General features: G+C 37.1%; 1 protein-coding gene and 1 long non-coding RNA gene across 5 annotated transcripts in view; one reads left to right on the top strand and one right to left on the bottom strand.

Annotated features, from left to right (window-relative positions):
- LOC135221988 (leucine-rich repeat and fibronectin type-III domain-containing protein 3-like) overlaps window positions 1–26564 on the top strand; it is a 112122-nt gene that overhangs the window by 56438 nt on the left and 29120 nt on the right. The gene's annotated exons all lie outside the window — the stretch shown is intronic.
- LOC135222270 (uncharacterized) lies at window positions 22806–24109 on the bottom strand. The gene is made up of 3 exons (XR_010316256.1): window positions 24034–24109; window positions 23748–23827; window positions 22806–23296 (listed from the first exon to the last, which is right to left on the bottom strand). It is a non-coding gene; the product is annotated as an uncharacterized LOC135222270 (long non-coding RNA).

The following is a 26564-nucleotide window of genomic DNA, read 5'->3' as shown; positions in this document are numbered from 1 at the left end:
AACGAGGACCGCCGTTTAAGGTTGGTCATAACAGAAAAAAAAAAAAAAAAAAAAAACTCGAGCGTCGTGGAAACAAGTGACCTTTATCAATTGCGGTAAACCAGTCGGTACGCGGACCAGCGGTAATATTCCTTTGAAGGGAATGTATGAACTCAGTTATTTTGAATGATCTCCGAAGTTGCCATTTTTTTTTTTTTTTATGCTTGCTTCCATTTCCACATCGGCCTTTAAGGTGGTGTTTTAGTCATTTTACTTTCCGATGTGTGACAATATTTCTTTTTTCTAAATTCTGGTACATATTCTTATATGCTTTGCATCATAATATTTTTATGTGTAATAGTTCCTAGAGGTAGTTTACAGAATATTTGTAAGTAATACTTTTAATGCAAATTAGATGAAAGTTATGATTTTCACTCCTGTAGCTTTTTTCGAGGTATGTTATAAAGAAGATAAATATTTAATAGAATATTTATTCATGACTCATTTAAGCAACGGGAGTGAGTTCCCATGACCAGGTTGAAAAGAAAAATCAGATAATTAAATAAAAAGAAAACTTTAAAATTACAGTGTTTAACGATTAGTCTTCACAGGATTCATTATAACCACAAAAGTCCAATCGTTTCGAAGTCAAAACGATTTAATTGGTGTTGTCGGAAAGAAAGTCAAGTGAAACAAGTTCTTCGTAACCATAACCAGACGCAAAGAAGCATGAAAGCGAAGAGGCAATTAGGTCAGACGGAAGTGGCGAAATGCAGTGATTAAAATCGCTGTTATTAAATGGAACAGAACGAGTTTTCCCGAGCTGTGATCCTCTCCCGCAAACTTGTTTGTCTGTGATGGACGCAACTTCTGGAGCACCAGTTCTTTACTTCTCTCCATCTACTTTCAAGTGATTCTTTTTACACTCTTTCAGTCTTTCAGTTACAGCCACTTTTACTTTTGATCATAAACACTTGCTCTCCCTGCTCTTTATAATGGCATTTGGACGGGTTTCTCCGGGTCAGCTTCATCGCTTTCCTGCTATGAAGGCTTCTTTGATGGATGCGTTGTTCCACGTTCAAGTCATAATTTATTCAGGTATCTCATGCACGGTTGATGGAAATACTAAGGCCGGTTTATATTATCATCTATGAAATATGAAGTCTTATCTCCGATGGAACATCAGATTTAATCGCTGATTTTCATCTGTTCTCATCATCCTCAGGAAATAATATTTACCTCTAGTTTTACGAGATATTATGTTATGGTTAAGTTTATGCCGATAGTTTTGACTGCCGACTAGTTTCATACTAAGAGATTGGGCCCCTGAGGAATAAAGATTAGATTAAAATGGGAAAGCATAATCATAAAATTTGTCTTGTATCCTTATTTCATAACTCGTGTAAATGCATAAGGGCGGTAGTCGAAGTCATGATCAAATGAACTTGTTTAGAAATTAAAATAAACTGGAAAAAATCGCAAAAAACTAATTTAACTAAAAAAAATCACTTCATTTCTGTAAATGTATGGCCTTGTTACGAGAGTAAGTGAAATTTTGTGTGTTAGTACTGCAAATGATTACCAGCAACGTATACATTATCTCTCAAGTTATTTAAACTTCGGAAATACTGCTACTATTGTAATATCAGTGCGAAGGCTACAATCACTGGATCGCAAAATGATATCAGCTGATCAGTCATTACATATTTGAGTTACATTGAAGCATTTCTTTCAACGATAATGGAAAGTCATATATAGCATTTATGTTCGTTAGTGAATTGTGCGTTGTTTGTTTGCGGAGTATTAAGTGAATGTTATGCCTAGTTTTGTTGAAAGGCACACCTCATTCACATACACAGCCGCAGTGTGCATGTATGCATAAAATACACAACACAGAATTTCATGTATATATATATATATATATATATATATATATATATATATATATATATATATATATATATATATACATATATGATATATATATATATATATATATGTATATATATATATATATATATATATATATAGATATATATATATGTATGTATGTATAAATACACGCACACAGAACTTCATTTATATACATACATATATATTCTATATATATATATATATATGTATATATATATATATATATATATATATATATATATATGTATAATATGTATGTATGTATGTATGTATGTATGTATGTACACATGTGTGTGTGTGTAGGTAGCTGAAGGGTGCGCGTGTGAGTATGGGCATTTATGTAAATTTGTAAACATATTCACGATCATTCCTTAACAGGTGATACCACTTCTATAAAAAAGCCAATGAAGAGAGAGAGAGAGAGAGAGAGAGAGAGAGAGAGAGAGAGAGAGAGAGATAGAAAAAAAAACTTATACAATTGCCCTCGAAACGCTAATTTTACGACGCCATTTCCTATTTAAATTTCCATATTATTTACAAGTAGTTTCTGCAGCGTCCCTGACTTCTTCACCTGGAAATTGCCCCTTAAAAGAAGTATAGATAGGGGCTTAATTTGAATGCAAGCGGGAAGGACGCAATCATGGGCATACAGAATCATTTCGTCAATGGCACCCAAATGATTATTAGTTGCACAAAGGAAATTAGGTGTCAGGTCAGTCTGGTAATTGCGATGATTTATTCGGTGGAAATAGATTTATTACAGGTTTAGGTTTTGTTATAGTTATAAGCTATAAAAACCATTGACAGTTATTCAGTTCTAGACTTATATTATATAGTATTCATATTCTGATTGCATCCTTATTGTTAATCCTATAATAGTATATTCAGCTCTACTCTAAATATGTTTAAGTTATCCTAACTGAATTAAAATATGAAAATCGACCGTAGTTTCTATTTCAGTATGATAACTAGATATTAGACTACTTCCTATTACTGAGCTATTTATTCTGAAGAAGCATAGTCAAAAAGATTATCCATAAAACTGATTTATACTCATCCACTGCTTCATTTATTTGCTTATAATCTCATTTTTTGCCCACGGTTAGTCCTTCGCCTTTGTTTCTCTGTGACGGATACAAGGTCGATCTGACAATTGAGCATTTGTTGTTTTTGCTCTCTGCTTCATCAGCCAAGATAACAGAGTTGTGTTACTTCACTCCGGATTAGCGACGTTGCATCTGTTAAGCTGTTATTTAGTCTAATGTCCCGTTTACGCATGATTACCAATATCACATCACGTGTAATGTTATGGCCTTGATTATCGCATTCTCTCTCTCTCTCTCTCTCTCTCTCTGTATATATATATATATATATATATATATATATATATATATCTATATATATATATATAATGTGTCTTTTAGAGCTGGATAGAAATGCCATTACATCTTACAAAAAAAAACAAAAAACGGAAATTTTATATTTTTCTTGCATGATTTTTTAACAAGATGCTTTGAGATATTTAAAAGCGTGAATATATATATATATATATATATATATATATATATATATATATATATATATATATATATAAATGTATATATATTAATAAATTTTGAGCGAAATTCTATCAGATATTTAAAAGCAAGAAAAATACTCTTTCCCATGCACTCTCTTTATAAATGTTTAAAGGAAACCAAAGTGAAAAGTCATCATTTCGCCTCTACGATTTCCGTTTTTGTACTGAGAAAAGGCGAGTCCCCAACCCACAAGTCATCAAGAGTTTGGGGTAAAGAAACGGAAAATATTAGACGCGACTAAATTTTCATTATGCGTTCAATTCTACCCGGTCGGAAGCGAATACCCAAAATTTGCTTCAGTATTCACAAGCAAATTAATAGACTGAAGGTATTTCAATAGCTATTTTTATACTGATAAGCATAAATAAACTACTTCAATTCACTGATACAAAGGAAAATTTTTTTAACTTATCTACACCATCTACGACTACAAAAGCGAATACACATAATTTTAATAATACATACGGCCTAAATAGTTCTGTAATTATACGAAATTACTTCAGTATACAATAAGAAAACTACTTTTACAATTGTACGACTACTTGAATGCAACACTTTACTTAAATAAGTATATAGCAGCTATGAACTACACGAATACATCTTGACATGTATACAGAAAAAAAAATTAAGTTAAATACTTAAGAAAGCTTTTTGCGATATGCAACACTTTCTTTTATAAGAGCATGATGTAATTTGAAATATATATATATATATATATATATATATATATATATATATATATATATATCTATATATATATATATATATATGTATATAACAAATTAGGTTTGCGAAAATCCTATTATCAAAACCGATATAGTCAGTATGTGAAAGTTACTTTCAATTTGCTCCCCAATGACACTAATAGATACTCGGAAATATGTTATTGGTTATATAATATAAATAATTAAATTAACGTACACGAACTACCTTGAAAAATGGAACGCTAACTGCTCTAGTTACCTTAATAAACAAGGCGTGATCTGACCTCCAGCTTACTTGGAGCGCGTGGTAAAATCTCAGGGAGCGTGGTAAAATCTACGGTCAAATAGCGCGTTTCACCAACGAAAATTAAAATAGATACGTTATATTTTATTAAAAACAATTTTTCCGGACTGTTTGACATGCACCTTATCTATCTTTTACATTTTCATTCTAATGAATAAATCATAAATATCCTATCCTAAATTTCCTGTATCTCTACCACAACGCGAAACACCTTTTTCAGACCTTTTTAGGCTCTTCCATACACCTTTCCTAATCCCCCAACAACAACAACAACAACAAGAGCTACAATAATAACAAAGTAGTTTGTAGGCTTACTCTCCAAGTAGGTGATAAATAAACAGAAATTACTTTAAGAGATTTTCTAAAACTACCAATACAGACTACTAGACGACACATGTAAATATGCAAAAATATGCTACTTCAACAAATGTTCGTAAACTGCGTGCATGTAGACAAGCAAACTAATTTGATAAGAAAAAATATACTTTTATTAAAAGCCTTTGCTTGTAAACATCTCTGCCTGGCTGGCCTTGGAGAAGGCATGTAGGTTGTTCATTGAAGGGAGTGGCAAAATTAAGTTCAGTTTCAATCCTGGTTCATGTGATTTCAGTGACCTTTCTTCTCAGTTACCGAATTTATTTATGATCTATTTTTTCCTGAAAGATTATCAGTCTCCTAACTCCCGTATTTGCTCAATTCTTGAAGTACCTATTAATTTGTTTATCATTTTTAGGCAAAAGTTAGCTGTACATTAATTGAGCACGAATATATAGTTAAGATTGTATTATATACAGTTATAAAATATAGTTATGATTGCAAACCACAGTACCAGAGTAACTAATTCAGTTGAGGAACCAGCCAACCTAAATTCAAACATATTGGTTCCTTTGCTTCTATAAAGATTTTTATTTTATCTTTTAAAGAAATATTCATCTCCTTATTTCATTTCCTCATCACCGTTGCAAATCTCATGCCCGACAATACCGTTAAGAAGCCACATAGTTTACTCATTGTGTGATATCTTGTGATATCTTTGACCTTTCCTTTTCATTTTCGCTTTCTTGCTGTCGATAGTGAACGTGCTCATTTTCAACTTTTGTTTCATTTCTGTTCTTTGCATTCCTTCCTGTCTTTCTTTCTTTCTCTTTTTTTATACTGTCTAATCTGTGTCTTGCCTTATTCCGGTTAGACAGTTATTATTCCTTTGTGGGCGATGTTATTCTCATCTTCCCACAATTATCCCAGCGGCTTGTTCAAGAGGTCGACCAGAGTGATGAGACTTCACATCGAGTGTGACTCAATCCTTAAAAAAGGTCTTACAATCACTGGGTTTTTGACGTCGGCTCACAGTTATGAGGAATGACCTTAGTCCTCCATTTAGTGGACACAGTGCTTGACATTTGAGATTTTATTTTTTCTGATTTTATTTTGAATGTTTAATCAGTTTTACATAGTGTTATTAATGCACGACCAAGATGAATTATTATTGTTTTTTTTTTAACCTTAGTTCAGTCCGAAGAGAAAGATGTTCATGACCTTTTGATAATTATATAAAAGCACCAAAAATATGTTCAAGACCTTTATTAAAGGCGGTTGACAGACTAATTTCATCTTTCAAAGTTCGATTCAGTCTGATAATAATTTTCAGGATTATAACTAACTCACTCAACTTCCGTAAACACTTGATTGAAAAGATACTATCAGTTACTCGTCGAACAATACGATACAAGACAATTGAAATCATTCGCATCGGGAATTTGCTAGCGTCATGACCAATACATAAAGTATGAAAAGAGAGAGAGAGAAAAAAATTCGGATCTTTCCTAGATAGGGACCCCCAACAAAATTTAGATGTCGTTATGTAGAACAAATATTTCTTGGGGATCATTATTTACGATATTTACATTATTTTGTTTATGCATTAACGGTAATCCCCAACGGGTTTGCACTAACCACGCCGGAAAGGTGGATACATAGCGGAAAAATCCAAATATTCTTTTATGTGTTCTAAGAAAATTAGAAATCCTCGAAATCAAACGAGATTCTCATTCGGAAGTGGAGAGAACGGCTAATGTTCAGTGGAGTCATGACGAGCGGAAAGCTGACCTCTTGACCTGTCAAAGGCCTTAATGACACAGGTACAACACATCAAGCAATCACCGTTAGGGCTGGGTATAACTTCCATGTGACTGTCTGAATCCTCTGCCAAGTTTTTCTGTTAAAGAATTATTATTATTATTATTATTATTATTTATTTATTTATTTTTTTGCTCTATCACAGTCCCTTAATTCGACTGGGTGGTATTTATAGTGTAGAGAACCGGGTTGCATCCTGCCTCCTTAGGAGTCCATCACTTTTCTTACTATGTGTGCCGTTTCTAGGATCACACTCTTCTGCATGAGTCCTGGAGCTACTTCAGCCTCTAGTTTTTCCAGATTCCTTTTCAGGGATCTTGGGATCGTGCCTAGTGTTCCTATGATTATGGGTACAATTTCCACTGGCATATCCCATATCCTTCTTATTTCTATTTTCATGTCTTGATACTTATCCATTTTTTCCATTTCTTTCTCTTCAACTCTGGTGTCCCATGGTATTGCGACATCTATGAGTAATACTTTCTTCTTGATTTTGTCAATCAACGTCATGTCTAGTCTATTTGCACGTATCACCCTATCTGTTCTGATATATAAAATATATATGTATATTATTTATTTATTTTATTGTTATACTGATGATAAGAATATCATTTATATCATGAGGTTAGTTGTGGAGAATATGTCGTGTTAAGGGTAATCGGTCACTCTGAATTCACCTAAGGGACTGTATGATTTTAAATATCCCTCTCTCTCTCTCTCTCTCTCTCTCTCTCTCTCTCTCTCTGTGTGTGTGTGTGTGTGTGTATGTGTGTGTAGTGTGTGTGTGTGAGTGGGTATATATTTTTGACTACCAAAGCAATTAAAACATTTTAGCTTTATAAGCGCACTCACAAAATCAATATTAGAAAGCCAATGATTCTTAAACATCAAAATGGTTAATGACAGCCTCAATATTGACCATGTCAAGAGAGTCAAAGAGGGCCAAACGAAATAAAGTCTACAAACAAACTGCGTAACGGCGTTGCTGGATTCTCGTTTGGCTGGATTTGCATAACGGATATGATTTTGTCATATATCTTTAAAGCTGCGATGTAAAGCGGCGGAAACTGGTCCTTGTTAATGTATTGAACATTAATGATACCTTGTCTAATACTCCAAACTATTTTCGCGTTTAGTGATATGATTATATTTTAGCATGATTACTTTCGAACACTATAAGTCTTTTGTTTTTTGCGTGATACGTAATAAGTGAATGATGACTTCGGCGTTAAACATACAATAAAAGGAGAAAGCTGTTTAATTTATATTTTCAATTACATTGCTATTTGTGGTGACGTGCTGATCTTGAATCAATAATATTGTAACTTATAAAACAATGATAATGGGAACTTTTATACACCGTAATTGATGTGTAACTGGTATGAAATATCTCAAATTACGGCAGGAACTGTTCAGTACAATAATTGTTTTAGGGGTTTGAAAATATAAAGTTTCTCACGTAAATACACATTTTTAATTCACGGCTGAAATAACTTGCATTTGCGGTCTACTGTTTTCTGACATTTTTATGAGATTGTGAAATGATTCAACTTCGAAATTTGTTTTTATACGCACTGCAACAGCTATTTGCCCTGGAATCATTCTTTGTTTGTTTGCCTAAAAGTCACTTCCTCTGAAATTGAAAAAAAAAATGCAATAATGCATAAGCAGTTGCTTTGGTTTTTCTTAATTTTTCCTTCTTTGTGTAGGATTTTCGGTTATTATAAATTTCTTCTTGAGATGTATGAACAGACTAATACTAATGTTCAATCAGTGAAACACCAATAGAAAAATACTCCACTTTTCATTCTATGAACCATTGAATCTTTAATGATTTCATCTGCTAAGTAAAAAAAAAAAAAACTATTGTTTGAGGAAATTTTATTAATTCATTTTTTTTTTTAATTTCTCGAAGATATCGGGAAATATACCAATGAACATCACATACTCTACGAGAACATTAGACCATGACGACGTTACCCGCAAATAGCAGTTGCTCATATTGATGGAAGAGAGAGAGAGAGAGAGAGAGAGAGTGTATTATTCACAGCACCAACGGCCCTTTTTTCATCCTCTTCTTGGTGAATCTTCGTAGGTGCTCTGGTCACGTTCGCTGAGTTGGCTCAGCTGTCAGTTCTTGCAATCCTCCGCTAACTTCCTGGTCTGGTTATACCATTTTTTCTTTTTTTCTTCTCTCCGTTTCATGATTGCTTAGCAGTATTCGCTTATTTGCACTTATCGTTTCGAATGACGCAAAGTGATGAGAGCATACTTCGCAGTTTTAAATGGGAGAGAATTGCTGCTATATGATTACGTTGGAGACTGAATATAGGAATTTGACTTCATGCGAAATTGGCTCGAGTGCAGTTTTAAGAGTATTAGAATTCCTTGCTTTCTTTGTCAAAGGAAAGAGCAAGCAGTTCAGTCCCAGATTACAAAGGGCATATTAGTCTAGTTTTGTGCTTTGTGCTTTGTCTTGATATATGGGCATTATTCTTACATGATTAATCTTGTATGTTAAACTCATTAGAATAACGGATTTCCGTCCAAGTGCATAGAATATTAAAAGTACAAATATCGTTCTTGTAACATTAGACGTCAGAGTATGACACAGTACTGTTCTCAGTGTTTTTTTTATACATTTTTATCTATTTATTAACTAATTAATTTCTTTTTTAATAAGTGGGATCTCTTCTTTCATCATTTTTCTTTACCTCCTCTGACTTCTTCGTAATGAACCCCTTATTGTTTGGAAGGTTGAACTTCAATTTCAAGTCAATAGCCCCTGTAGGCTTGTTCCGTGTGAATAGGTTTCATCTTTTGAATGATAATGATAATAATAACAATAATAATAATAATAACCCCAAGCGATCCCGCTATTATTAATAATCTAATCTGATTATGCGTTCCATTTCTGGATGATTTACCCAACCACCAATTGATGCAAATGACAGAGGAAGAAAATGGAATTTGAGGAGGGTCCTTTCGGGTTCCTACTTACAGGATACTGCGTCAAGGAGTCGGTGATGGCAGCTTTGACCTCGGAGGTCAGGTAGACATGCCCAGACTCTTTCAGGAAGCGGACTTTCCCGAAGACGTGTACAGGATGGTGAAGCGTGAATATCGTCGGAATATCGTCTTGCTGTATTCTTGGTGAAATTATATGCGGAATGGGTCAAGGAATGTTGGGTTGTAAGTTTTGCTAAGCAAGCAGAAGTGTTAACCCGCAATCCCTGCGTACGTTTAGTTGTTGCAATGAGAGTGAACGGGATATTGCTAAGCTTCTTAAGTTTTACTCAGGCACTTGCTTGTCAAAAACTACTTCACGTACGTTATATCCAGAAGAACGGCCATGCATGATAGATCTATAATCAAAGGAAAATCGAATGATGGGTTGCTTCATCTAGCAACTGCGAATGCGGAGAATTTCCGTGTCTGAGGGAGATATCGAGCTATTGCAGTTATCCAGTGGTAGCCCTTATCCGGACAGTTTTAACATACACGCTCTCCAGAGGCTACGAGTCGTCCAGCTACTTGGATTTCCAAGTATTCCTTCGATCACTCTCGTGTTAACAAGAAGAAGAAGAGAAAGGCTAAACGCGGAAGCTTTCTTGGTGTCGTGTCTTTTATAAACTGCAGTTCAGGCGCGACTCCAGAGTACTTGCCTTTTACAGGACTCAGCCTAATGCAGAATCTTTGTTTATTGGGAGGATCCGATAACATGTGATTGCGGACGGATGGGAATGGGGGAAAGTCAGGATGTTAAAGGAGGGAAAGCGATAGCGGTCGTAGAATAGTAATGATGTTGCTGAAAACTTTCTTTGGATACCGGACGCTACTCTTGGATTCTGATAGCTTCTTGTTCAGAACGTAGTCGTCACAAGTATTCTTATAAAGTCTAATAAATGAGATAAATTTACGCAACCAACGTCCTCATTCGACTTGCTTTGTACTATTGTCCTTGAAATCTAGCGAACTCATCACACAGGCAATCTGGATGAGTAGTTTTACTCACCTGTAATAAAATGAAGTTCGTGTCCTTGATAAAAAATTCTTCCTGAAATTATTCGGCGAATTTTAACTTAAAACATTCCATTGCACGTTTATAAAGTTCTTCGTTCCTTCTTTTGACCACCAAAAAATATAGTTGTATTGGTGTATGTATGTATATGAATATATTATATTAATCTATAATATAATATAGATATATCTATAATATATATAATATATATATTATATATTCATATATATATTATATAGATCTATATATATATATATTTATATATATATTATATAATGTTAATATATATATACATATATATACGTGCAATGAATGTTTTAAGTTAAATTCGCCGAATAATTTCAGAAGATTATATCAAGGACACGAACTTCATTTATTACAGGTGAGTAAAACTACTCATTCCAGATTGCCTGTGTGATGAGTTCGCTAGATTTCAAGGGCAATAGTACAAGTATTCTTATAAAGTCTAATAAATGAGATAAATTTACGCAACCAACGTCCTCATTCGACTTGCTTTGTACTATTGCCCTTGAAATCTAGCGAACTCATCACACAGGCAATCTGGATGAGTAGTTTTACTCACCTGTAATAAATGAAGTTCGTGTCCTTGATATATCTTCTGAAATTATTCGGCGAATTTAACTTAAAACATTCATTGCACGTTATAAGTTCTCGTTCTTTTGCAATATAGTGTATTGGTGTATGTATGTATATGAATATAGATATATATATATATATATATATATATATATATATATATATATATATATATATATATATATATATATCATATATATATATATATATATATATATATATATATATATATATATATACACATATATACGTGCAATGAATGTTTTAAGTTAAATTCGCTGAATAATTTCAGAGATATATCAAGGACATCGAACTTGCCATTTATTACAGTGTGAGTAAAACTACTCATACCAGATTGCCTGTGTGATGACGTTCGCTAGATTTCAACGGGCAAATAGTACAAGCAAGTCGAATGAGGACGTTGGTTGCGTAAATTTATCTCATTTATTAGACTTTATAAGAATACTTGTGACGACTACGTTCTGAACAAGAAGCTATCAGAATCCAAGAGTAGCGTCCGGTATCCAAAGAAAGTTTTCAGCAACATCATTACTATTCTACGACCGCTATCGCTTATATATATATATAAGAAATATTTTTTGCTAATCTATCACGAAAAATATTCCATAGAACATACTGATTGCCTGAGAGATAAAACTACGGGTTTATGATACCACATTTCATGTCCTCGATACCATAGAACTATATTGTTGAAAATGCCTCTCCTGTGTTTAATAATTCTGAAATAAGGTTTAGATAGTCACCACAGTAAAAACTGGAAAAATAGGCCAATCAGTGCAGTAATCCTTGGATAATAGGGACAGACAGTACAGTATTACCAAGGTAAATGGGACAGACAGTATAATATCTAGATAAATTGGACAGTCGGCACAGTAATACCTGGATACGACGGACTGTCAGAACTGTAATACCTGGATAAAAGGGAAAGACAGCACAGTAATGTCTGGATAAAAAGGACAGTCACCACAGTAACACCTGGACAAAAGGGACATGCAGCACAGTATTACCTGGATAAAAGAGACAGATAGTTTAATATCTGGATAGATGGGACAACCACAACAGTAATGCCTGGATAAAATGTCCGATAAAAAGGACAGTCAGCATAGTAATAGCTATGTAAGAGGGACAGTCAGTAGAGTAATATATAGATAAATGGGAGCATCACCACAATAATAACTGGATAGAAGGGACCGCCATTACAGTAATACTTGGATAATTGGGAAAATCAATAGGGTAATACCTGGATAAAATGGACAGCCACAATAGTAATATCTGGAAAAATGGGACAGACACCGCAGTAATATCTGGATAAATAGGACAGCAACTACAGTAACACATGGATAAGAGAGGCAGTCAGTATAGAAATACCTGGATTTTTATCCACAGTAGTCTGTGGATTAAAGGGGCATTAATTCAGTAATTTCTGGATAAAAGGGGCAGTCGCCACAGTGATATCCAGATAAATAGTCAGAACAGCAGTAATGTTTGGATAAAAAGGGACAGTCAGCACAGTTATTCATGGATAAATGGGACAGCCAGCAAAAATAGGTGCAGGAAAGATTTTTTGAGTCCTTCAGAGGTTTCCCAGGCAGCGCCAGGTTGGTCAGCTATCACACACACACACACACACACACACACACACGCACACACACACACACACACACACATATATATATATATATAATATATATATATATATATATATATATATATATGCACAGGTGAAAAATAAGAGATGGGGTGCAGGTCCTGACCAGTTTCGAATTTAATGTCCTTTGTCAATGGCTTGAAGATGAACCTACACCCCGTCTCTTATTTTTCACCTGTGGATATGTGTGATAAATGAATCGCGTGCTAAAGTGATTATAATCATATATATATATATATATATATATATATATATATATATATATATATATATATATATGTATGTATGTGTGTGTGTGTGCATGTGTGTGTGCGTGTGTGCGTGTGTGTGTGTGCGTGTGTGTGTGCATGTCTTGCCTCGTTCTGCCAATTTATCAAATGTTCTAGCTCTTGGACCACCCATCCCTTCCTTATCTCCGTACCTATCTCCCACCGAAAAAAAAATATATATCCCAGAAACAACCGAAAATCTCCACTACCTGATATTCTCAGCGGCTGGATTTCCATTGCACAGTTATGGCACCCGGTCTCACATCAGATTCGGTCTCAGTGACTGTCTCTCCCCTTCTCCCTGACCGTTAACAGCATCGTTGATGATAGACCTCGCGACGGTTTTATCAATCTTCCCGGATAGCGATGCGTGTCTCTTGGAAAGCGTCGTTTGATCACTCCTCCCTCCTAGGCAACCATAGCCCACCCCCCCCAGCCCCGCCCCAAATGAATCTCCTCTTCTTATGGCTTCGCCTGCTCACACGCTAATATGGATATGCGTTTTCTCTTCTCGTTTTTCCGCTTGTCTTATCCGCACGCTTGCAGCTCCCCTTCCCTTCTTATTCTTCTTCTTCGTCTTATTCTTCCTCTTGTTCTTTTTAATTTTTCTCCTCCTCCCACCTCTACTCTCTGCTTCGCCTTCCTCTCTTCATATCCGCCTCCTCACCCTTCCGTCATTCATAGCGCATATGATTCTTATTCTTTTAATTATTTCGTTTCTGATTCTCTGTTAGGCATAGCGTTACTCCTTTTCACGCGGACGCCTCCTCCTCTCCCTCATCATCACCACCATCATCATCATTATCTTTTATCTCTATTTCATGTACGCCTTTATTGTCAGTAAAGATCTTTCATTTCATGCACTTCTCCCATTCACCTCAAGATCATAGGTAACGAAGTAACGTTTGCCGATATGATTCTTCAGTTTCCTCTTACTAAGATCTAAATCTGCCAAGAAGTTATTTGATTTGGAATCGAGGTTTATCAAGAAACGCCTGTGGGACTGAACACGACCTTACGAAAGTCAGAAGAGCAGTCATATAATACGAAGACTTTGTGAAGGTTTTCAGAGGATCATTCAAACTCAATCCCGCGCATCTTGCACTGAGGTTACGGGACGTAATTATACTTCCCAGGCTTATGAAGATAGCTATAGGTTTCTGGTTATATCTGATGACGACTGCGCATGTGCTTGAGTTTGTGCGCATTCATGAAGGTACGCCTTTGCAATACAGTCTTTTGGTAATTAGAGATAGTGTGTGTGTGTGTGTGTGTGTGTGTATGTGTGCTGCCTGTATCTAATTTTCAGTTGTGGGAATGAATCCAGTATCTGTTCTAATTTCCTTTCCAATTAAAAAGGCAAAATTTTGGTTAGTGTTCGGATTACACTTGCATTTGTATTGTGCATGAAGAAACATGCCATCAACACGAATTTACAGACCACGAGCAACGAAATAAATCGATTAGAATTTGAATACACTTGTACCAGAAGAAGGAAGAATATTTGCATGTATTTTATCCACTATGCGAACATTGAAGCGTATGGAACATCGGTCAAAGTTTCAAATGGGAAAATGAGCTAAAAGCTTTACGTAATCTTATTGGCCTTACTGCAATTAAAAATGTCTTTGTCTTTCATGTTCGTCAAATCAAGTGGAAAGACTACGTGAATGTTTTTTTTTTTTTTTTTTTTTTTTTAAGGACATTCACAACTTGGCTGTTTTTGTCCTTTATTATTTATTATGTTTTCGTAGAAGGAATACTGTGGGTATTACTTGACTACTCATGAGCCCATTTCCTTCAATTTAGAGAAGTTGTATTTATATTTTTGTGACTATTTTGGTGTTGAATTTTGGTATATTGTCTAGAATACCTGGCATTCATGCAATAGATTCCTATCTTTAAATTATAAAGGTCATTTATATTATAAGAAAAGGCTTATAATATAAATGTTTGTTGAATATCCATTAGAATTGGAATACGGAATTTATGCCAAAGCCGAAGCGTGGGACCTATGAGGTCATTCAGCGGTGAAACAGAAATGGACAGTAAGAAGGTGCGAAAGGCGTAACAGGAGAAAACCTGACAGTTGCGCTGGGAAACAATTGTTAGAAGAGGGTGGAAAGTCTGGTGAAATTAAGCGAGTATGAACAGAGGTATAGTAAAAGGAATGAAAGAGGTTGCAGCCAGGGGCCGAAGGGACGTTGCAAGGAACCTTAAGTAATGCCTACAGTGCACTATGTGAGGTGCACTGATGGACTACCTCACTACTGATGTTGAATATCCATTAGCGGCATGGAAAATATAGTCGCGAATATCTCTGTCAAGATATCGTGCCCAAAGGGGTTTAAAATTTTGCGTTTCTTGGAATTTGACGATCACCCTCGGTAGCAATGTCCCCCAAATTGGCTGACGTGCTCGATCGTCTGCAAATTCCAAAAACTTGTCGATATCCTTTACGACCGTCTGGGACAGCATTCAATTATCCATGGGAAAATTTCAGGCGATTAGCATTCTTTCCCCAATCGTGAGCAGGAGCCACATCCTGACAAAGAGAGGATGTCGTCCGGCGCATCCTACGAACTGCGAAGGACAAGGCGGGTCAAATGCCTGTCGCTGGGGAGGCCCCAGATGACCGGCACTGACCTCGTAAACCAACCTTCTCACTTTTGCTCTTCCTAGACATAAGTCATACCGAGATTGAAACTTATTTCTTAAGAGAGAGAGAGATACTGCTGTTCGTTTCCTTTCGTTATATCATTTTATTTCAAAGGGCAGCTCGATGAGGGGACGTTCAACCCGGCTTCGTCATCATCTGAAATCACAGTAATGCACAGTGATCATCATATGACAGTCACCGTCGACTCTGAGACAAGAAAGTATGACGTGTAATTTGCTTTAAGTAACTATCAGATTACTACTAATGTTTAGTTCTGTCCCGATGAGACAGCATTTCTCCCCTTTAGTTGCCTGCGTGAAGGTTATTCTTTGTTCAGTATCATCAGAGCTACATTAGACAGGTTCCGGAGCCCTTGATTTTAGTTCACTGAGGCAGAGGATTAGTGAGAAATTGAGGTCTTCTGATACTCACAAAGAACCTCTGCAATTAGATCTCATATGTCGTAGCTAAATACTGCCAGACATTTTCTCTCCGTTTGTGTCCTCGCCTTCTTCGTCATTACTCAGAATTACGTCTCTTCAGTTATACTGCTAAACGTTCGAGTATTCTCAACGTATACATGAGATAGCTGTGCCTCTCTAATGCTTCAGGGTCTTTTTTTTACCAAAGGCTCCAACTTGTTTACAATTTTGTGATTGTTCATAAACCACACGGCTGAACGTCACCAGGGACTCGATCGATCATCGTTATCATATCGTTTTATCTCTGATTTATTACCTCCATCGTTCGGAGACAACCGCATCCTCGTAAGAAGCGAAGAGGAAATCACATGTTTGTTTGTGTTCAGTCTCGGTGCTTTTGCTCTATCGTCAGTCCCGTGTCTTCTTTTCTCGAGAACTGTTATTCCCATCATGGGAAATTGCCTTTCCTTTGGTTTTCATGATGATAATGATGATAAGTATGTTATTGATGTTGTTGTTTCTGCTGCTGCTATTGTGGTTACTGCTGTTGTTATTGTAGTTCCCACACGTTTTATGATACTGATCGAAATCATGAGAGCTACAAGATGATGCGATGATTTTTTTACCTCAAGTTTGAAGTCGCCATTCAAGTGGGAAGGAATTCCATTCACATTCCGAGCTCATCTTCGCCTTCAAGACTCGTAGGATTAATCGGGAAGGTTATCAGGTTCAGGGTTAATCAGGTTTGCCTTGAAATCTTCCACATCCTCGAGACCTCTGACTGACTTTTTTTTTATGGAAAGATAAAAACCACACCAAGCTGAAAGAATAAATAAAAAATATATATATAATCAAAGCAGAGGGCCAAGTGCTGGACCTATGAGGTCATTCAGCGCTAAAACGGAAATTGATAGTAAAAGGTTGCAAAGGTGTAACAGGAGACAAACCTAGCATTTGCATTATGAAACCATTGTTAGAAGAGGATGGAAAGTAAGATAAAATAAAGAATATGAAAGGAGGTATAGTAAAATCATAGAAAGGAGTTGCAGCTAGGGGCCGAAGGGACTCTGCAAAGAACCTTAAGTAATGCCTACAGTGCGCCCAGCGTGAGGTACACCAACGGCACTAGCCCCTTTACGGGGTGGAGAAGCTGAAGGCTTCCTATCCATAGCAGAGACTAGGAGAAAAAATATTTCACCAGTATCAGGGTCAGGTAAAAGGTAAATATTTGACCTTTCTATGGGCCAGGAGAAGCAAGTCGTGTCTGTTTTTTTTTTCTTTTCTTTTTTCTTGACGAGTATCTATCTAATGCTGATGTCCTTCACTTCACCGGGTATCTGGTTTCAGTCAAGTTAAGGGATTCTCTCGCCCTCTCCCTATTCTTACACGAAAAGACAGACATACATACATATATGCATGGGTACACAAATATATATGTGTGTGTGTGCGCGCGCGTGTGTGTGTGTATGAGTATGTTTGCATGAGCAAGCTTGTGTATCATTTCTACATGCCATTTCTCAGTAAACCTAGAGCGAGCATACTGGAAGTAAATACAACAGCTCTCAGATGTAAAACCTAAGGGAAAGTTCTTTGGTGAATAAGGAGAAATATTTCGTATGTTGCTATCAGTGCGGAAAACCGTTCGATATCCAGCAAAGAAATAAATTTTGAAGAAGTAAAGACTACTGAGAGACGTTATCAAACAAGGGGGCAAGAGGGTTGGTTGCGAGCGAAAAAGAGCATCGCCCCCCAAAAAAAAATTAATGACTTATCCTGATTTTAACTTAGCTCAAAACTGTGCTTGGATGCAATCTCTTTGTACGATATGTACCGGTGAAAGTCTATGTATAAGAAGGCGAAGGCTAAAAATAAAAAAGAAAAAATAAATTTATAAAAAGGGGGGAAAAAATTAAGGTAAAAAAAAAAAGTAATTTGCCTGCGACCTTCTTTGGTACATGCGAATTTTTTTTTTTTGGCGGGTCAGCTTTACAATCAATCAATCAATAGTCAATCATATCCTGTGGCACCCCTCGTGAATGCATAGGGCGTCGATGAACTCACGCCACCACTTTCTCTCCTGGGATAACACCTCAAGATCTCCCCAACAGCCATCTCCTGCTTCCCGCTTCATTGTCCTCAACCACGTCTCCTTTGCCCTGCCTCCACCTCCTCTACCAAGGGCAACCCAATCCGGTGTATCTCGTACTATTCCCAGTTTTCTATACACGTGGCCTATAAGCCACTTCCAGCGTGAGAACCTAACATACCCATCGACCTGCTGCACCCGCGTTACTTCTCTAAATCTGTTATCTGATATTCTGTCCCTCTATATGATTCCTAATATTCCTCTGAGTACCTTATTTTCAAATGCTAAGAATTTATTTTCCGAAGTCATTGTACTGCATCATGACTTATGCCCATAAATCAAAAAACTCCTAACCATTACCTTATAAATTTTGATTCATAGAAACATTTTTATTATTCTAAATAAATATTTTTATTCCCATTGCAACTAGTCCATGAATTTTGTGTTCAGAGGACCATCCTTATCTCTATAAGTACCTAAGTACTTAAACCTATCCACTTGTTTTACTATCATGCCTTCAATTAGAAAATCCTGTGCATTTTCAATATTCATATTCATGATTTCAGTTTTCCACTATTATCAACCAAACCAACCTTTCGACCTTCACTCAATATACAATCCAGCACTCTGCATGTTTCCTGATCCCTCATCAGCATAATCAAAGTCAAGAAGTTTCCCATTTTCTCCCCCAGAGTATACTTGCATCAATTTCTCTTTTGACCCTTCTCATAACGTAATCTACGATCAATACAAACAACAGAGGAGTCAGAATACCAACCTGGATCACACTAGACGTAACTTCAAAAGGATCACTCAAACACCCATCAAACATCACTTTACAATACTTGCCGTAATGCATGTTCATCATAACCCTCGCAAACTTATCCGGCATTCCATGAGGCTTCATGATTTTTTCCGTAGGCCGTCTCGAAACACTATCAAAGGCCTTTTCAAAATAAAAAAACAAAGACTTAACGTTTTCATTTCATGAGCTTGATGCATTAAATGCCTAACTGTGAAGAGCTGATCACTACAACCCCGCCCCTTCCTAAAACCGGCCGGCCTGTTCATCTCTCAAAGTACATCAGCCGCTGGCTCCGACCTTTTCAACAATACTCAACCGAAAGTATTAAAGGCTACAGGTGACAAAGCGATTCCCCTCCAATTAGCACACCTACTCAGATCTCCTTTCTTTGGAATTTTAATTATCACACCATTCTTCCAACCTAATGGTATTATCCCGTCACCCATCTTCAAGACAAACACTAATCTGTCCTCCATTTCCCGGAACCATCCTCTCCTGGTGGCTTATAATTCCCTAGCTGTTTTATTGCCCTAACTACTTCTAGCCTAATCTCACCTTTATAAATATTCAAATCTTCTTGAGCAGAGGTATATCCTTGTCGGCTGGTCTATCAAGAACCGTCTCAAATTGCTCATTCCATCTACTTCTGATCTCGTTATTTTGGGTCAATATATTACCTTCAGCGTTACAGTGACTGAGAATATTCGAATCGAATAAATATTTGTAGAATAAAACAAATATAAACTTTAAAAGCCGTATACAATTCGCGTTAGAGAAAAATATGAATAAAAATGTTTACATTGGCAATAAAACATATTTGCATAAGCGTATCTTTGTGAGCAAAAAATATAGTAAGACTCCCTTAAAACAGATTCTTCAGCTTCCATTTTCAAGTATTTGTTGCTTTGCGTCATAAAATCGATGCTGTCAAGCCAAACACTGGGATTCTTTCAGGCATTCAACGTTTAATACAGTAAGGAGAGGGAGTCTGAGGTGGGCGTTGGACTGCAAGAAGGAAGAAAGGAAGCGGCAAATGAGTTAAAGTAGGCGCAGCTAAGAGCCAAAAGATTCACTGCAAACATTTTAGTAATACCTACAGCCACTAAAGGTCTGTTCACACGACCGGGCTTGATTGGCGGACTTCCCCTGTAACGGGAACACTTGACGGGCAAAACGTCAAATTGCCCGATGGGTTTTGTAGCAAAATCACCATAGTGGTGCCCGATGCCTTGGCCCTCGACCCTGGCAGACGTACATTAAGCATATACATTTCTTTTAGTGAGCCATTCTTTGCACCATATTCTCTTCTTTTTCATCACACACAAAGCAATTATCATGCTACACAATATCTTCTTCTTTGCGGTAGGCACCATGTTTATCTTACCCCACTGAACACATTCCTGGCATCGTCGGGCACGCCCACCTACCTCTCCATCGCCTCACCCGTGTGGACAACATTCACTGCAAGGCCAATAGATTCTATTGGCCTTGATTCACTGGTAACTTGGTAAGCCCCCAGAATTTGCCCGTCAACCCGGGAGCACGCCGATCAGGCCCGCTCGTGTGGACAGGCCTTAAGTCGGTATTAAACCCTACTTGGCAAGTAGGGGGGAATGGAAGATGAAATTTAGGCCAAAGGCCAAGCACTGGGCCCTATGCGATCATTTAGCTCTGAAAGGGAAATTAAGAGAAGGTTGGAAAGGTGTAACAAGGGGAAAACCTTGCAGTTGCACTGAAACATTTAATAGGAGAGAGTGGAAGGAAATATATAATAAAGATGGAGCTACAGCAAAAGGAATGAAAGGGCTGCACCTAGGGGTCGAAGGGTAGCTACAAAGGGCCTTAAATAATACCTACAGGACTCCGCACGGTGTCCGCTGACGGCACCAACCCCCTACGGGGAAGTGATTGTTAGGTAAATGTCAACAATCTGTTAGCATGCGTCTTTGTCTGCACCTGCCGGGAACTTCAAATAAGCTGGGACATGGTCAGGCAACAATAGCTCCCGTCCCTCCATAACGTTTGATAAGAATTAACGTTTCGTCACGGACTGGCGCCACGTAAACGAGCGTCATTCCTGCAGCCAATGCAAACAGTGCCTTGTTGGACAAGTGTGACCATCGCCACTTCAAACATTCCCCACTATTCCACTTACGGTATTCTTCTCTGAACGTTACAGTGTGTGACCTACATCGAATGGCCGACGCAGGAAAACGTTATTCTAAGTTCTGGTCTTTTGCTTTCAGTGATAGACAATGGGGATTTTCACGGTGACGAAGTTTCATGAATAATATGACTGTCAGCATAATTATGCCATCGCTGGATCGGTATTCAATAATACAGTTATGAATGTCGTAGCTCTTTGTGATAGAAATGTGTCTTTCAACTGTCAGATGTAAGATTCCTGTAAGATTCCACAAGTTGGATTGGATTGAATCATAAAATTTGGGCCAAAGGCCAAGCGCTGAGACCCACGAGGTCATTCAGCGTTTTGTCAAATTTATTAGCACTCGGTTAGGAAAGCACTATTACCACTACCATCATAACTTTAACTACTACAGCTGCAGCTGATACTTTTAATGGGTGTTATTGACAGTTGTACTGTTACTAGAAAGCCAGTTTAAAAATCGTTTAGCAGCTTTCATAATGAGATAAAGATTACTGTAGAAGTCCAGCAAACAACTACGTCCTCTTATATAGATAGTCAATGGAATGGAACAAAAAATAGAATTTTGGCCCATGACCAAGCGCTGGGACCCGAGTCATTCAGCGCTAAAACGATAATTGATAGTAGGACGGTTTTCAAGGTAGAACAGGAGGAGAACCTCGCAGTTGCACCATGAGACAATTGTTAGGAGAGGGTGCAAAGAAAGATTGAAGAAAAATATGAACAGAGGTAAGGTAAAAGTTATGAAAGGAATTGCAGCTAGGGGCTGAAGGGACGCAGCAAGCTTCGGCCCGCAGCAAGGAACCTTAAGTAATGACCAAAGTGCATCCCACGAGGTGCAAATATTGGTGAAGAATCTTGTTATTGCCTGTTAATTTATACATTAAGCCGATTTGAAGGGAACAGAAACCAGGTTTCTTCAAAGACCAAACTATCGACACAACCTGATTTTCCACTAACATCTCTGTTTTCCATAAGATCCTAATATACTTTGGTCAGAACTCTTTGCTCCAGGACAGTTTTGAATGATCAAGAGTACCTCAACTATCAGGTTTCATGGATTAAGCAGCTTTTCAACTATCACTAAAATTCTGAACTTAAGCGAATAGCCTACCCCTCCAATTTACGTTGTCCATGTAACGATGATTTAACGGATAAAGCTACGAACCCGTATTATACTCAATAGGGTTATACACAAATTGACACTTAATTTATACCCGATGCAGAATAGTTCTAGAGCAAAAAACCTACATTGTGAGCTATCTTGCCTCTAGCATCTACCAAAACATTTTAGCTTTAGAAACCAGCTTGCCAAGCATTTCATTTACCATGACCGACATTAACAAAATCTAAATCATGCCATAGTTGGTTTCTTTAAGGAGAACGGTGTTAAAGTTACATTTTCTTTTAAGCGATTAAAGTCTTCATGGGAGTAGAAATTTAGGTTTATGATTCAGAAATTAGATTTTATTCTCATTACCATAACTGTTATAAATTAAGGATTTAATTAAACACTGAAATAGCTAATCTGTCCGCAAGTCAGTAACTGAACATCCAGGTCAAGCTTACTACGGACAGAAGAGTATTTGGATTACACCGTTCACCATTAGTGATTTCTAGACAAACTAGAGTGGATTCTGATGGCTGCATAAACTCTGAAGTTTGTAGCTATGAATTTTTATTAGTTACACAACTACAGTACTACCTCCCCCATTCTAATTAACTACATAGTTCTTAAGAAGCTTTACACAAAGTAGGAATTGAAATTAGCACAGCTTAGAGTTCGTGCTAACGTTAAAGATCTAGGGGACCAACAAAGTAGGTAAAACACATTTAGGATGAAAGCAGATCGAACAGGTCAGTTTGATCGAGGCTTAGAAAGTAGTAACCGAAGGCTACAGTCACATGCAGGAGCTTCCATTCTAGCCAGTTCACAAGTCAATCACATTTGCTTGTTCAGTATAGGTTGCTGCTTTACAGAAACCTGCAACGAGAGAGAAAAATGATTAGCATGAGTCTTAATGTAAAAATTAGTTATGCTGAACCCGATAATGATAAAACCTTTGCAATATTAACTATTTACAGGAAAGTAGTTAAAACTAGCTCTCAAAACTGTAATGACTGTTTCAATATTAAAGACTGAAAAAACTCTTTTAAGGTTAAACTTAAAATTAACTTTACACATCATCCGTTAAGCTGCCAGTTTGTATCATAACATATGATATTCTAAGCTTACAAGTTACTAAAGAGAGGTTCTTTTGAAAGAAATAGAAAAAAAATTAAATGCAAGCTCCCTCTCTCGACGTACGGTAGAAAAAAATCTACCGCACGCCAGAAAGAATCCTCCCCCGTTCAGGGGCACCGCCCCTGAGGAGGGGAGGTTGAGCTTGCATTTAGTTTAGTTAATAAAATACCAAAAGAGGAAAGCGTCTTACCTCGAGATTCTGATTTAAGAAAATAGTTACCAACGAAGTTTTCGGATGTCGGCAGTCTTTTTCACAGATGTCGCAGCAATCTGAAAAAAAAGAAAGTTAAAAGGTTAGAGGCGAAGCAATAAGGTTTAGCGAAACTGTAATGTTTAAGGGCATTCATGTCCCGAAGCCCCTCAAGATTAACAGTGGAAAATAACGAAAGCTAAAGATAACTAGCACGATATATGCAAAAGCAGTATGCAAAATAATAAGCAATTAAAATAAACCGATATAAAGAACAGATTTTTACCAATTAAGGACTGAAGATCACAGTCAATGAAAACTGCAATACACTCCGCTATCCTAATGACAACTGAAAGATCTGTCTGTCGGACTGTCCTTTTACTACCACAATAGGTTCAATTCCAACGACCAAGGATAATGCCAGCCTGGGTAGACTCTTACAGGCACCCTTTTAAGGCAAGTAAGTAAACGGCAGATGGGGTTAGCGTGTAAAGTATGGTTACTGCTGGATAAATTGGAATAGAATATTACGTAACCATGGTATATGCTATGATTGTGATTCATTTAACTCAAAATATGGAATATGTCAAAATACTTAATGCCTCAGAAATGTATGCTTTGAAACCAAAGTATCTGCTAACTTACTATAACAAAAAGATAAATAACACTTCCATCACAAGATAAATGGATGAAAACGAGCATCATTTCTTTTTTATTTCATGGTATATTTCTGTCATTTAGATGGCTGGGAGTGTTCTCATTGGCACTCTGTGATGCAAGTTTTACGTGTCACCTCTGAATTTTCAGGTTCATATATCTGTTTTACCTAATGCTTTTTTTTCTCTAACATCCCATTTTTGTGAAGTATTCTTATGACAATTTTTTTTTAATCCAAGGATAATTTTGGAGCCTTCAAATCGATTTTGTTGCGTTTCAATTTATTCCAGTTATGTTGTCTGATGATTGGTGCACTCGCATGCTTTCCATGTATGATCTAAAATCTCTCTCTCTCTCTCTCTCTCTCTCTCTCTCTCTCTCATTTGGCGTTCCCTTCCGGCGACTGGTTAACTGTTAAAAGAAGGTCAATGGCCAAATCAACTACCTTGTCCTGCGGGGCAGTACCCACTTTACGGTAAGGGTAACTGAACCCCACACCCCGATTATACCCATGTCCTTACTGCGTCATCCCACTTTTTAAGCATTGATCGTAGCGGTAAGGTGGTTCTTCATGTTTAAGATCCGGAATATCTAATTGTCTCATATTCCAATAAATTAGATTTTCAGCTATATCTTCTCAATGGTTTTGTTTCCAAAATGAAATGTTTAAAAAAATGATTTCTTAATCAGGAATAAATAATTTTTCAACTCTCTTATGAATTATATTTTTGATGCATCTTTATTTTTCATGCTTCCAAAACCTTTTCCCTACAGGCCCAATGAATGCTTCTTTATCTTTTCTTCTCCAAAAATCCTTTAATTCTACGTTCTAAATAATTAGTCTATACTCCCATCAGATATGGTCAGTCAGTCGAACTATCACGTCTTGGAAAATGGTTTCTCATAACCTGTCTAGCGTTTGCCACCTGCATCCTATTCATCAATTCGCTCTCCTCGGGATAGTGGATAGTCCCTCCCCAGTCCCGCTACTTCCCTAAGGACAGAATCTCGAGTTTATGCGTCCTCCAGGTAAGCTAGATCCGCTACTTCCCCAAGGGATCGATATAGAGTTTATCTATCCAATCCCTCCGACGCAGTCCTCCACGGAGTAACTTAGTTCCGCTACTTCCCCTAAGGATAGATCTGGAGTTTGTCTATCGACCCCTTTTTGGACAAGACCCTCGGAGTAGCCTAGTTCCGCTACTTCCCCGAGGACACACCTGACGTTTACCTGGTTCGGGTTGGCCGGTTGTTGGGAATTTAAACGAAGGGCCAACTCGAGCCCCGTGGTGCTGGAGGACAGACTGGAACGGTTAAAGAACCAGTGAGTTCTCTGCTTAAATTCCTGACCATTAAGGTGACAGGTTCACAACTAATAGTTTTCTTCCCCGGTGAAAGGTTAGACGATACTTTAATGTATAATATGCAAGTAAATATTAATGAATAAAGATTCAGGTCAATAAGACAACTAGAAGGCTAGTAGACGAAAGCTAAATGAAAGTTCGTCGAGTAGATATTAAGAAGAAATATCTAAAATTTATGGGCTCCATCAGAGATCATTTTTACCCTGGGAGAATACAAGAAAGCTCATCAGCATCAGATTCGAGAACTACATTCGTCAGGCCTCGACCCAAAACCAGGAGTCTTGTTAGAAATTCAAATACTGCCTCAGCCTCACACGGTTTGGTCGGCTGTTTTCCGCAACAATGGAGTCTCTAACGGCAACTTACAACAGGCTTAGCCAGTTCTGAATTGGGTAATCCTTCAAACATTTGTTCATGTTCCGGTTGAGGGATTAAGAAGGAATTGTGACTGAGGTAATTACGTAGGATGTTTATTTTAAAAACCCTCAGCTAGAGGGCCTATTCGATTCCCAAGCAATCGAGGATTCTTGAATAATTGTCTGTCAAATTCCACTGCCACATTATTGGCCCAAGGCAAGAATAATCTATTTTGTAGTTAGTGGGTTAATGTGACTGGCTAAAGACTGGAATCTAACACTCACCCTCTTTCTCTAACTTTATACACACACACACACACACACACACACACACACACACACACACACACACACACACATATATATATTATATATATATATATATATCTATATATATATATATATATATATATATACATATATATGAGAGAGAGAGAGAG

The sequence above is a fragment of the Macrobrachium nipponense genome, chromosome 3 (assembly GCF_015104395.2).
Source record: "Macrobrachium nipponense isolate FS-2020 chromosome 3, ASM1510439v2, whole genome shotgun sequence".
In the NCBI taxonomy this organism is placed as follows: Eukaryota; Metazoa; Arthropoda; class Malacostraca; order Decapoda; family Palaemonidae; genus Macrobrachium; species Macrobrachium nipponense.
This window is presented reverse-complemented; position numbering and strand designations above follow the sequence as displayed.